The following is a 13,926-nucleotide window of genomic DNA, read 5'->3' as shown; positions in this document are numbered from 1 at the left end:
CAGCAATTAAGTCACTGTTCTGCTTAGACAGCCTCGAAATGACTGGGACAAAATTAGTAGTAAGATAGAAATAAACACAAAGCCTGTTTAATTACAAAATGAAACTGGCTACAGTCAGAGAAAATTGGGCTTCATAAAGTTACTTATAAAATCATAGTGTCTGAGTTCCTTCTAAGTACATGAGTTTTAATTTTTTTTAAAAAAGATGCTTATTAAGTCTTTCAGGACTCCATGGACTCTCTCAGTACACTACAACAAGCTATGACTCTTTTTATAGCCAAATAACCATTTGAAACGGTTTCATAGTCATTATTATGCTTGGATTCTATGTTATCTTTATGGTATGCAAATTACAATCCAGGTCAGTAATAAAGTATCTTAGTGCCAACGCGAACAGTAAATATTTAGGTATGAATATATTAAATAGTATATGATCACAGCCAATCTAATTCTCAGGTGAAACATGAACTAGTCTTACTTAAAGATGAGGAAACTGAGTATCGCAGAGGTTGATTAGTTTACTTAAGCCTGCTGAACTTCTAAACTCAGTGTGATTAGTAACCCGACTCCAATAGGTCCCTCTCCCTCCAGCACCTGATGCCTTCTGCTGCCCCTAGCCTCCTTCACATGCACAAAAGACACATGATCCTCCTTCCCAGTGCCACAGAGCAAGGGAGAAAGAGAAGAGCATGTCTCTAAAGACGTCATTTGCCGACTTTGCAGTTCTTTCCAAGGTCAGCTACACCAGATATTGTGGTGTGATTGCTTGCTTCTTCCCCAGAGTCTCATGTTGAGCTGAATGTTTGCACTGCCACCAGAGCTCTATGTTGAAGCATCTCCATTTCTTCTCCTTGGGAGAACCCAAACAGATGCCATCAGTGAATGGGAAAGTAAACTTTCACTAGATGCTGAATATGCCTTGTTCCTGCTTTGACCTACTCTCAGAACTCTGAGAACTATATTTCTGGTTTATTAAATCTCTCAGACTACAGCACTTTATTATAACAGGGTAAATAAAGACACTCGAGCCTTTATTTCTTTGAAAAATAAAATTCAAACTGTATTATAGGTTCGTCTTATAGGTTCATCCTATGATCTTATAGGTTCATCTCAGTGTGAATTATCTCCTCCTTATCCTATTATATAAGTAAAACAAATGTCTGTGATTTGTAGGAATAAATTGTGTTCGTTATGAATATAAAAATTTTCACTCCCTTGCTACTTTCAGTCTTAAAAAGTTGCTTGGCATAAAGTCTAGAAATACTCTTTAACTAGTGGCTGATTCTTTAGAATATAGAACTACTCTCTCAATAAATGAAAAACTGATCTTCCTAGACAAGATCCCTCTCTTTTGATAGCTAAAAGGCACTGCACCATCGGTCCCACTAAGTCATTTGATACTTAGTGGATGATATTCAGATGGACCAGTAACTCAACTCCTACCAGAATATACAACAGAAAAGTAAGTATGGCTTTGCTATTTTAACAGCAAATGCTGCAATGATGTTTATTGCTTCTTCAGCAAATATTCGAGACAGGTAGTGTCGTATTCAGGGTCACAGTAAGGATTTCCAAACAGTTTTAAGCAGTCGTGTGATGAGACCACACTTTTATCCTGAAATGACTCTCAGATTAGAGGAAAAATTAACTCTGGAGTAATGAAGCTGAGAGTCCAGAACTCTGGCCAAACAGCCCAGTAAAGTGTGAGGACCCGAGAGCTCATAGAACAAGCTGGCTCAGCAGCCATTTTGTAACCCCAGAGCTGGGGGATAGAGATAGGTGGATTCTTAGAGTTCATTGGCCATCCTACTTGACCTATTTGGTGAACTCCAGGCAAATGAGAGACCTGGTCTCAAAAATAAGGTAGATTTTACCTAAAGAATGACATCCAAGGTTGCTTTCTGGTTTCTACACACATATGCTCCCATTAATGTATAAACACACTCGTGCGCGTGCGCATACACACACACACACACACACACACACACACACGCACGCACGCACGCACGCACGCACACACACACACACACAGAGTAGTTTAGCCTATTTAGAAAATGACTGTATTAAAGCAGGACTGTGAGGAGGGAATGTTGTTGGTAGAAACAGAAACACTAGGTAAATGCGAAAGGAAAAAGCTACTAGATTTGTGCATACTAGACATGTAAGGAGAAGATGGTGGAGGATGAGTAGAGATCTCTAAACTGTCAGTGGACATACTGTGTAGAGTCATACTATTTACCGAGCAGAACGGTCTGGAGGAAAGAAACAAGAATAATGGAGTTTGGGGGTTGGGGATTTAGCTCAGTGGTAGAGCGCTTGCCTAGGAAGTGCAAGGCCCTGGGTTCAGTCCCCAGCTCCGAAAAAATAAAAATAAAAAGAATAATGGAGTATGAAGGCTGAGTACCAGGAGATCTAAAGCAGATTATCAAGCAGAGCTAGAGTTATGGATGACACTCGGGCTAAGGACTTGGACTAAAATGAGTTAGGAATTATATGTATATGTATGTCATTTAGGTATATGGATGAGTCACTGAGAGAAATACTACATTGGTACACTCAGTAGCTGAAGAAGAAAAACGACCTTATAGATGTTCAGGAAGAGAAAGGGGAGAGGAAGATGGGGAGAAAATGAGGAAGACTACTCTGAGTGAAAATGAAATGTAGACTAAAGTAGACAAGTCACTGTGCTATTACAGACAAGGCACGTGTACTGTTATAGACATAGCATGTGTGCTGTTATAGACAAAGCATGTGTACAGTTATAGACAAGACATTGTGCTGTTTAAACAAGTCATTATGCTGTTATAGACAAGTCATTTGCTGCTATAGACATGTCATTGTACTGTTACAAACAAGTCCTTGTGATGTTACAGACAAGGCATGTGTGCAATTATAGCCAAGTCATTGTGCAGTTACAGACAAATCATTGTACTGTTATAAACAAGGCATGTGTGGTCTTGATAGTAGTTGTCTCTGGGAATTGAAACTCAGTAGAGGGGATTACACCATGTTAAACTACCCAAATTGATTGGTTGTTACAAAGAATAGATTTTAATAAATGGATGGCTCATTCTCAGAAATATCTGAAATTTTATAAGCTTAATAAAAGAACAAATATCTTTCTCAGTGATCACTATAAAAGACATGATGACTTAAATAGTACCTCCAAAACACATATAAATATTAAGGAGCTAAAATATAGATAAATTATAATGTTCAATAGAAATGCTATATATCATTTTCCAAAGAATTTTTCACTGCCCCTATTGGTCTCTAAATACTCATACATGGATGTTTAGGCAATTTTCACAGAGGACCCTTGGACAGCATAGCTACAAGTGTGAACACAAGCTCCTCACTGCATGGGGCCGCCACCGGAAAAAGCTGAAATATTACTCTTACTTGCATGCATGCACTTAAGTACACACATGCACTGTAAGGCATGGCATACCCATCACCTCAAGCATTCATCATTTTTCTGCGTGAGGAAATATACACGCTCTCTTCAGCTAGTGTGAACTATGTGGCACCTTCTTGGCAACCAGACTGCTCCCCTGTGCTATGGAACTGCCCTATTTCCTCCTGCCTACCCCAAAACCCCTACCGCTGGGCAGCATCTTCATATCCTCCCCTGCACCCTGCCCAAAACTATCACTCTATGCTCAACCTCTAAGGGTTCATCTTTTTAGATTCCACACATGATGGAGATTAGCACTTGGCTTATTTCAGATGTACTATCCTGCAGGTCCATCCACATTTCGACAATGTAGTAGTTTGAATGACAGTGATCCCCAACAGCTCAGATATTTGAATGCTTGGTCTCCAGAAGGAGGAGGTATTTCACTGGGGATGGGCTCTGAGGTTTAAAAGCCCATGCTAGGTCCCATCTCTCTCTCTCTCTCTCTCTCTCTCTCTCTCTCTCTCTCTCTCTCTCTCTCTCTCTCTCTCTCTGCCTACAGATCAGGAGGTAAAGCTATTAGCTACTGTTCCAGCATCGTGCCTCTCTACTTCCCACCGTGGTGATTATGGACCAACCCTCTCACACTGTAGGCTGGACCCTAGTTAAATGCTTTCTTTTAAAGAAAAAAAAAAAACAAATTAAGTTACAGTGATTAAAGCATCTTTTAGAATGGAGTGTTGTCTTTTGGATTTAACCCAAAGAAATAAAAAATGAGTAATAAATTTTAGTTGGTGGAATTTCTACATCTAGAATTATGGAGCAGATTTTATTCAGAACTGGACATTTAATGCACACCAACATAAAGAATTTAGAAGAACAAGGAGTGGAATAACTCTGGAGTCTAAGGGACATCACAGCTTTTGTGGGGCATTGTTTACTTTATATACCCCAGACTTGGATCCACAAAGCCACTAATCTCCTAATGCCAATGGGATGTTAGGACAAGAGAAAACACACAGAACTGCACTTTCCAGCAGAAAAAGGAGAAGAACAGCTCAGAAAATAGACCTCTTTCTTCTGTACATGTACACAAGTATGAGAGTGTGTGTGTGTGTGTGTGTTAGTTGTTAGTATACATTCACTAATATTCACTAGTTGTTACGTTTGTATACATGAATTGTGTTTGTATATGTGTTATAGGTTTGTATGTGTTCTTGCTTGTGCTGCATATGAATATATGTTGTATTTGTATATGTGGGTATATGTATGTTGTATGTTTGTTTGTGCATGTCATATCATTGTATATGTGTATATGTGTACAGATGTGTGTTGCATTTGTGTTCATGTGTGTTGCATGTGTGTTTGAGTAAATGTGAATTGTATGCTTATATGTTCAATATCCATGTATGTGTATATTGGCATTAGTGTTCATATGTGTTATATGTTTATGTACATGTTCCTATGTTTGTGTCTATGCACGTGAGTATACAGGTACACTTGTCTTTGTGGGTTAGGAAAGGTCTCTCTTTAAATCTACAGCTTGCCATTTTGGATAGCTGGACAGCAAACCTCTAGGATACTCCTACCTCCCAAACCTCAGCACTGGAGTTCCAGATGTGCTGCCACACTTGGCTTTTACACAAGTGTTGGGGGTTGAACTCACATTCCCATACTTGTACAGCAAGTACTTTAACACCAGTCCTCCATCTCACACAACTGTAATCTTTAAGGCAATAACTGCTGTACCCCAGCCCCACGCCACTGATAAAGTGTGAATCTACACCCACCAATACAAACAACCACCCTGGGTGACTCCACAGTCACCAAACCGAAATGAAGCACCACAGCCACTCACTCATCAGAGGAGGCCATAGATGGCTTTCCTCACAGTATCCCTGGAGACCGGGTGGAAGGTGAACGTCTGTCTCCACTTAGTCTTAAATAGAGGTCTCATCCTTTGCCACTCAGCAAGGCTAATAAGAGAGTCAAGGTTGTCCCCTCCATTCCCAACACGACTAGCATGGATGCTATGGAGGGCACAGTAAGAAGATATTTCTATGTCTCTGAACATGGACATTGAGTAACGTGACTACAATCACTTGATTACCAACGGAGACCGAGTGAGGAGCATCAGTGGTGACATTGCATCGTCACACTCCTACTGAATCAGTACCAGAGAAGTCAGGTCCAAAACAAGATTCTTCCAAGATCCAGAGTCTCACTGGGTATTACCAAAAGTGTTCAATTTCCAAGCAGAAGAGAGTCACTGTATCCAGGACCAGGAGGTCCTCAAGCTTATTCCTTAAGGAAGATGCTTGGTAGATCCCAGCAGCAAAAAGAAAGAGACTATAAAAACCCAACAGTCCTGTCCGACCAATTCTGAACAAATAAAAACATCAGTTTCAGTAAAGAGAAAGATATCAAGGATATTGAAAAGCCAATGAAATTTTTCAATTAAAAAACAATGGAGTTAAAAATCACAGTTGAGTGAAATGGGAAGAATCAGAAAACTTCAAGAGAATTCTAGAAAGTACCCATCCAGGGAAAACTGAGAGAAGCAATCTTTATAGACAAGGAAAAGATGACATTGAAGAAAACACTCGAGGAAATAACGCCTCAGAACGTTTGAAATCTGTCAAGGAGCATAAGCACAGACAAATTCAAGAAGCTACGTGAGGCCGAACCAGGGTAGATCAAAAGAAATACATACTAAGAACCATTGTAATTTCTGAGAACTGACAACAGAACATTTTTAAAGCAACCAGGGAAAAATAACAAAAACAGCTCCAGCCTGTAGTACACAAGTGCCTGTAATCTCAGAAGTTTGCACCGGGAGGGGACGGCAGAAAGACCTCAAGGTCATCCTTGCTACAAGAGACTTAAACAGTAAGAGGGGAAAAGAAGAAAGCTGTTCTCATGTCAACAATTTACCATCAGAAGCCAGACAGGCCAGAGGATAGAGCATGTTTCAAGCACTGTAAGGAAACTATTCACCAAGAATCTGTTATTCAGTAAATGCATCCTTCAGAAACAAAGAAAATATTATCAAAACATTCTCAATGCAGTAAATGTAAGAAAGTTTCTTGCTACTTGAACTACTTTTAAAACTGACTGGCGGAGGGCTAGGAGAAGGCAAGGCATGGTAGTGAGAGCCCTTGTGTACCAGCACTCAAGTGGCAGAGGCTGGTAGAGCTCTTTGAGTTCAAGGCCAGCCTGGTCAGTCGGAACTACACAGTGAGACCTTGTCTTAAAAAAAAAGTTGTAATAATGTTGTTTTATTCTATTAGATTTTTTATCTGGGCATGGCCAGGGAGCAAACTGCCTGTCCAGATTACACCTGGTGTATGTCAATTACTTATCATTCGTTTAAGATAAATAAACATACCAACAGTTCATAAGGTTGAAATAAAGACAGCTCAATGTGTATTATTGCTTAAAGTGTAGAAAAGAATTTATTTAGCCAACAAAGTACCTGCATCCTCCGAGTGCATTTGGCTGTTATTTTGGCAATTATGAAAAATTAGTCTAAGAAAATGGGGACTGGTCCCAGGATTCGCTGCTCCATTCTCCAACTGCAGTAGGAAGAAACCACAGAATAAGCTCACTCTTCTCAGAAGTTTTATAAGGCCAAAGACTGTGGTTAAAAGAAGGTCATAAGTTGAAATTATATTGGATAAGCATCATTTATCGGATAAGTGTAGACTTCTTAAATAAAACAAAATATATTTATTATTCATGCTATTTGTTATCCTCCTTGGAATTTAATTACTTGACAGTTTTCACTTCTAGCATATGAGCATAAATCCTGAACCTAACACATTAATCTCTAATTTTAGCTATTAATTCACACCATCTGTCACAACTTCAGAGGCTATTAGTGAAAAACAGTGGCCAAAGATATGGGAGAGTTGCTACAAAGTCTTTGGCATAGTAATACTGTTCTAATGGAAAATAAATACAGAAAAAAAACACATTTAAGATGTGTTTGCCAGCTGCCTGCTCTTGGAGAGGGTGGGTCAGGCTGCAGCAGACCTAGGCAAGGTAAAATGTGATAGTAGAAAGCAGCTGAGCTTGGCAGCAATGATGGAGAGAGCTGGCCTGCCCTGCATAATAGGAAAAGGGCCGAGGTGAAATTAAAGAAAGAGGGAGTAGAGAAAGCTGTGCGGATGTTGAAGGGAAGAACGTTTGAGACAGAGACCTTCAGCACCATCAAAATTCAGAAAACAATCCCAAGATTGGTACGGAGGTCTTGGAGAGCTGGAGCGACCCTTAGCAGGAAGAGCGATCACCTACTAGATCTCAAAGAACACTCGAGAGCCACAGGAACAAACGCAACAGGGTACGGGCACAAAATCAGAAGTCGGAGGACTGTAATTCATGACTAGAAAACCAGACAGTGACAGCAACCTGCTTCCTGCCAGGCTCTCAAAAGCATTCGTCAAAGAAACAGACTGACAAACAGTGCTGATCAAACGGACTGACAAACAGTGCTGGGAAACCGTTTCTGCAGGCAGGAGAATGAAACCAGATCCATACCCTGTCACCTTTCATAAAAAGCAACCCAAAATGAATCAAATACTTTCATGTAAGATCTCAAGCTTTCCCACTGGAAAACACGGATAGAAACAGTTCGAGATATAAGCATAGGGGCTGGATCGCTGGATCAGCAGGAAAGAGCTCAAACTGCTCTTCCAGAGGACCCCAATTTGGTTCCCAGCACCCACGCCAAGTAGCTTGAAGCCACTATAACTCTAGTTCTAGGGCTTCAGATGCTATCTTTACATCGCTCCAGGCACCTGCACGCACATGAACAAATGCATATACACATAATTAATCCAAAAATAAATCTTCAAGAGACATGTATGCATAGACAGGATTCCTAATGCATAGGAAATGATGCCAAAACCTGGCAAATAGGACTGCGTGATGTTAAGAAGCTTCTACAAACAGAGGAATCAATCACCAGAGTGAAGAAACAACCTAGAGAATGAAGAGAAAAAACATTGGCCAATTACACATCAGTCAAGGGATTAATACTTAGGCTCCATAAAAAGCTGTAAAAATTGTAATACCCAAGTCATCCAATCAATAAGGAGCTAATGGACTGAACAGATAGTTCATAAAAGAAAAATACAAATGGCCAATAACTATTGGAAAGTTTTCAATATCCTCAGCCATCCAGGAAATGCAAATTAGAACTACTATGTGAATCTACACTCCCCCCACCAGTCAACATGACTTTAAGTTCAGATCCCTGCAACCTACTCAAGAGCCCAGCAGAGCTGCTCACATTTGTAACTGGTGGGACACACACACACACACACACACACACACACACACACACACACTCCTAGATAACACTGGCCAGACTGGCTAGCTCAATCAGTGAACTTCAGGTTTACCGAGAGATCCTGTACCTAAAGATTAAAGGAAAATAACTGGGGAGGATTGCCAAGATTGTCCTCTGGCCTATGCTCGAGTGCACACACTAAATAGATAACACATGTTAGTGAAGGGAAGACTTTTCTTTTTCTTTTCTTATTCTTCTCTCATATAGTACATCCCAACAGTATTCCCTCCCTCCTTCCTCTCCTTCTAGTTCCTCCACCCACCTCCTCTGTCCCCCATATCCACTCCTCTGTGGGATATCAAACAACCTAAGATAAGACTACGCATGAACCCTCATTCAGGGCTGAATAAGGCAAGAAAGTAGGAGGAAAGGGGTCCCTAAAGTAGCCAAAGGAGAGACAGTCCCCACTCCCACATATCATCAGCCTGAGCATCCATCAGCCCAAATACAATACATAAGGGAAACTACCCAACATAAAGAGACAACCCCAAGCTTCCAGGGACTAAGCCACTACCCAAAGACTATACATGGACTGACCCTGGGCTCTGACCTCACAGGTAGCAATGAATATCCTAATAAGAGCACCAGTGGAAGGGGAAGCCCTTGGTCCTGCCAAGACTGAACCCCCAGTGAACGTGATTGTTGGGGGAGGGCAGTAATGGAGGAAGGATGGGGAGGGGAACACCCATATAGAAGGGAAGGGGAGGGGGAGGGGTTAGGGGGATGTTGGCCCAGAAACCAGGAAGGGGAATAACAATCGAAATGTATATAAGAAATACTCAAGTTAATAAAGATGGGAACAAAAAATAAAGAGACAACCCCAACATTTGAAATAGCATGTGTGAGTCTGCAATACCTTATGCTAAGCAGAACAGACAGGTAGCAGAAAACAACTCAAGATTGTGCTGACATGCAGAATCCAAAAAGTCTGTACACATAAAAACAAAGAGTAGGGAGGTAGTTATCAGAGACTGGGGAATAAGGAGGAATAATGAGATTCTGCTCAAAGTTTACAGTTTCACAAAGGGGAGAGTAGTGAGTTTTTTTGAGATCTACTGCATAAAAGGACGGCGATAGTAAAGTATTTATATTTCAGAATTAGAAAGAGTAATCATCCAAAGCTTGTTTACAAAATAGTAATATATGGTGTCTTAACTTGATCTATCCAGTCATTCATGCACATAAATTAAAATATCATATTCTGCTATATAAATGCACATAGCTAGAAATTGTTAATTTAAAATATTAATAAAATACACGAAGACACTATTTTAGTAAGGCCAGAATTTCAAATACCAGGAAAAAATAAAGCATAATAGAGTTACTATGGTAATAAATATTTGGTATAATGTTGTGTGTGTGTGTGTGTGTGTGTGTGTGTGTGTGTGTGTGTGTGTGTGTGTTATGTGTATTTCTGTCTCTGACCTCACAGGTAGCAATGAATATCCTAGTAAGAGCACCAGTGGAATTTTCCAGTGGAAAATTTACTTGAAGATGCTATTGTCTTATGGAGAATTGTACAATGAATGCAAAATACATAATCAGCTTTTCTGTCTACCTGTACATGAAAACTTTCTAGCCTTTTTAGTTGCAAATGAGCCACACGCCCTTAGAGCAATTATTACATGGAATCGCAAGTTAGTGGACAAACAGCTCTGTGCAGATTTGCCCGGCCTCATTTATTCTTACTAGCAATCACGCTTTGGATTCTTTGAGAAAAGAGCTAAGTCCTTAAGAGAGTCGTTTGGAAGCCTGCTACAATGTTCTGGTCCTCTTTCAGGTAAACCTGAAGTATACAGAAATGAAGAAGGCATGATTAACAGACTCGGGCTTGGATTCACTGCCATGCCTCCAAAAAGGCTCTGCAAAGAGAAACTCCCGAAGGGCCCAGGTCAGTTCGGCTCAGAATTTTACAGAAATGTTTCATTTTAAGCACCTGCTAAACAGACCAGACAAGATCAGAAGTGAAACTCTTATGATTATAGAAACATATGGGTATAGTGGAAGCTTTTTTTCAACATAAATCAAAGAAATACAATGACAGAGGCAGACCTGGGTTGAGGAGTGACTTCGTTCTAAAGATATTTACTAATCACTTAATATCTCATTGAAATGGACTACATTATGTCTATTCAAATTCAACATACTAAAGCCCTAAGTCAATAGGTCCATATTTGGAAATAGGCAATAATGAAGGTACAATGAGATAGAAGGGTGGGTCATGATCTAACCTGTCTGATGTCCCTATCAGAAAAGTAAGAGACAAGAGACTGTCAACTCCCCCCCCCCCACTGAACCCTTCTCGATATGAGTTTTGAGAATATAGTCATGTGCAACCAGGGATGAATCTGATCGAAAGCCAAATTTGCCAACATCTTAATATAGGACTTCTAGTCATTTGTACTGCTGGGAGATGAATTTCTGTTGTTTGAGCCACACTGCCTATGTTCCTTGCTTGTTGTAGTCCTTGTACACTATTATTCTCATACACAAAATACTCCAGAGTTTAATATAACTAAGACCAAGTGTTATTGAAAGCTGGTTTTATATCTATTCTTGATCGTTGACATAACCCATGAAGTTTAAAACATGACTACTACCATGAATGAATGGCCTTGTGGATTAGACATAATTTTTCCATGGCAAGAATTACTTAAATAAGTTAAATTATAAGATTGTAGAATTTATAAATGATACACAGAATATTCATGAACTGTGGGGACACTATGTCTTGATGCCATTTTCCAAGTTCAGTGACTACACAGTAGTGCTGAAACACAGTCTTAGGAACAACATTATAAAGAAAATTATGATGGTGTGTCACAGGTGGCGAAGGTTGAAGATGGTGCCCAGTGGAGAAGGCTGCCTCAGCGAGACCTAGAACTTAGGGTTTGTGATAGAGGGGGTGGACCTTAGGCTGTGATTGACACATATGAGGAGGAGTACCACAATCCATGAATGTGCTTCAAAGCACATGCTGATGAGAAAAACAACTGACCCAGTGGGTAGGAAAACAACCTTAGAGTTCACGATGCCCATATTACAATGAAAGCATATTCCGTAATACAAGTGCATTTCGTGGCTTGGGTAAGGAGAGAACGGAATGATACCTACCTTTCATCATTAGGCATACTCACAAGTTCTCTCGCTATAATGAAACACCTGAGGTACTTAGAGAGAGAAAAGGTTATTTTGTTCCATGGTTCAGGAAGCTCCTGTCCAAGAATGGCTCACCTTACCTAGTGCTCTGGTCTCTGGAAGAGGTACCACATAGCAGTGGTGAGGTTGTAAGAAGCCAAACTGCTCACCTCATAGGCCAGGAAGCAAGAATCAGGAACAAGAGGAGAAAACAGATGTCACATTCCCCCAATCAAGAGCAAATCTCCAGTAACCTAGGGGCTTCCTCAAAGCCTGAAAGCAACTTCCAGCAGTACCACCCTGGAGACTAATGCACCAAGCTGTGGGAGGTATTCAGCACTATACATTATGCATCAGGCATTAATACATTCACCTGTCACATTTCCATTTAAAATTAAACGCAATGACCAAGTTCCCCTTTATAATTTCTAGAGGAAATCAGAAACTTAAATTCTTCTGAATACTTTGACCGAAAGCATCAAGACTAAGTTAATAATTCCTCGTTCAGTGGAACAATAACATGGTGATAAACCAAAAGATTTGGCCACCTATTGCAAAAGGGTCAAATCGCCTGGTAGCTAATTATACTGCAGTTCAAGGGATGAAGCAAAGAAGACCAGTTTGTTGACATGATCGATTCTGAATGACTGGAGATATTTGCAAAATTCTGCTTTTACTGTCTATGTTACCCACAGAGATGTTTATTAATGAGTTTAATAAATTGTTATTTAATTGGTCTAATACATTTTTGTTGGTGTTTCTGTTGCTGTTGAAACGGTTTTATAGTCGTGTCTAGACGTTTGCTATTACTGTCCTAGTGACAGGATTTTCCCCCTCTCCATAGCTCTCCCAGAACTGACTAGTGATTTCCCTGTGCTTCACCTCGTGAACAGAAGCCCAAGTTTTAAAAGCAGATAGACCACTTACGTTAGCATTAGTTCACAAAGCAAACACTAGGTGAGTGAGACGCCCCGGGGGAAGGGGGTAAGAGCATTGCCACTAAGCCTGACAACCCAAGTTTCATCCTTGACAGTGACCTGGTGGAAGGAGAGAACCAAGCCCTGAAAGTTATGCTCTGGTCTCCATGCATGTGCTATGGCAAAAAGCGCCTGTAGTAAAAACTTTGGTTTCTTTAAAAACATAAAAATGTTATAGGAATATGTTTTTGTTTTACATCCAGGTGTGGGATATGAGGTTGCTTCAGATTCTCCACAGAAGCAGACTATGATTTGCCACGTGCTCTAGTGTGGGCATGATTTTGCAAGCTGCAGATAATTTTGATGTTTGAAATCCTGGGGACTCTTGAGAGGGTACAAAAGCAATCCCCATCAAAATTCCAACTCAATTCTCCATAGAGTTAGAAAGAGAAATTTTCAAATTCATTAGGAATAACAAAACACTCAGGATAGTGAAAACTATCCTCAACAATAGAAGAACTTCCAGAGGAATCACCATCCCTGACCTCGAGCTATATTGCATAGCAATAATGATGATAAAAACTGTATGGTACTGGTACAGAGACAGGCACGTAGATCAGTGGAATAGAATTGAAGACCCAGAAATGAACCCATGCACCTGTGTTCACTTGATCTTTGACAAAGGAGTTCAAATCATCCAGCATTTTCAACAAATGGTGCTAGTTCAACTGGTGGTCAGCATGTAGAAAAATACAAATTGATTCATTCTCATCGACTTATACAAGTCTCAAATCCATGTGGATCAAGGACCTCCACATAAAACCAGATACACTCAAAGTAACAGAAGAGAAAGTGAGAAAAAGCCTCAAACACATGGGCACTGGGGAAAACTTCCTGAACAGAGCAGCAAGATCTTAATAAGCTCTAAGATCAAGAATCAACAAACAGGACCTCATAAGATTACAAAACTTCTGTAAGGCAAAGGAAACTCTCAATAGGACAAAACAACAACCAATAGATTGGGAAAAGATCTTTACCAATTCTACATCTGATAGAGGGCTAATATCCAAAATATACAAAGAACTCAGAAAGTTAGACTCAAGAAAATCAAATAACCCTAT

At 40.1% G+C, this 13,926-nt stretch overlaps 1 protein-coding gene across 1 annotated transcript in view; it reads right to left on the bottom strand.

The window, feature by feature from the left end:
- Positions 1-13,926, bottom strand: part of Epm2a (EPM2A glucan phosphatase, laforin) — a 126,081-nt gene that overhangs the window by 70,442 nt on the left and 41,713 nt on the right. The window lies entirely within an intron of this gene.

The sequence above is a fragment of the Rattus norvegicus genome, chromosome 1 (genome assembly GCF_036323735.1).
Source record: "Rattus norvegicus strain BN/NHsdMcwi chromosome 1, GRCr8, whole genome shotgun sequence".
Classification (NCBI taxonomy): Eukaryota; Metazoa; Chordata; class Mammalia; order Rodentia; family Muridae; genus Rattus; species Rattus norvegicus.
The sequence above is the reverse complement of the archived record's forward strand: the minus strand, read 5'-3'. Positions and strand labels throughout refer to the sequence as shown.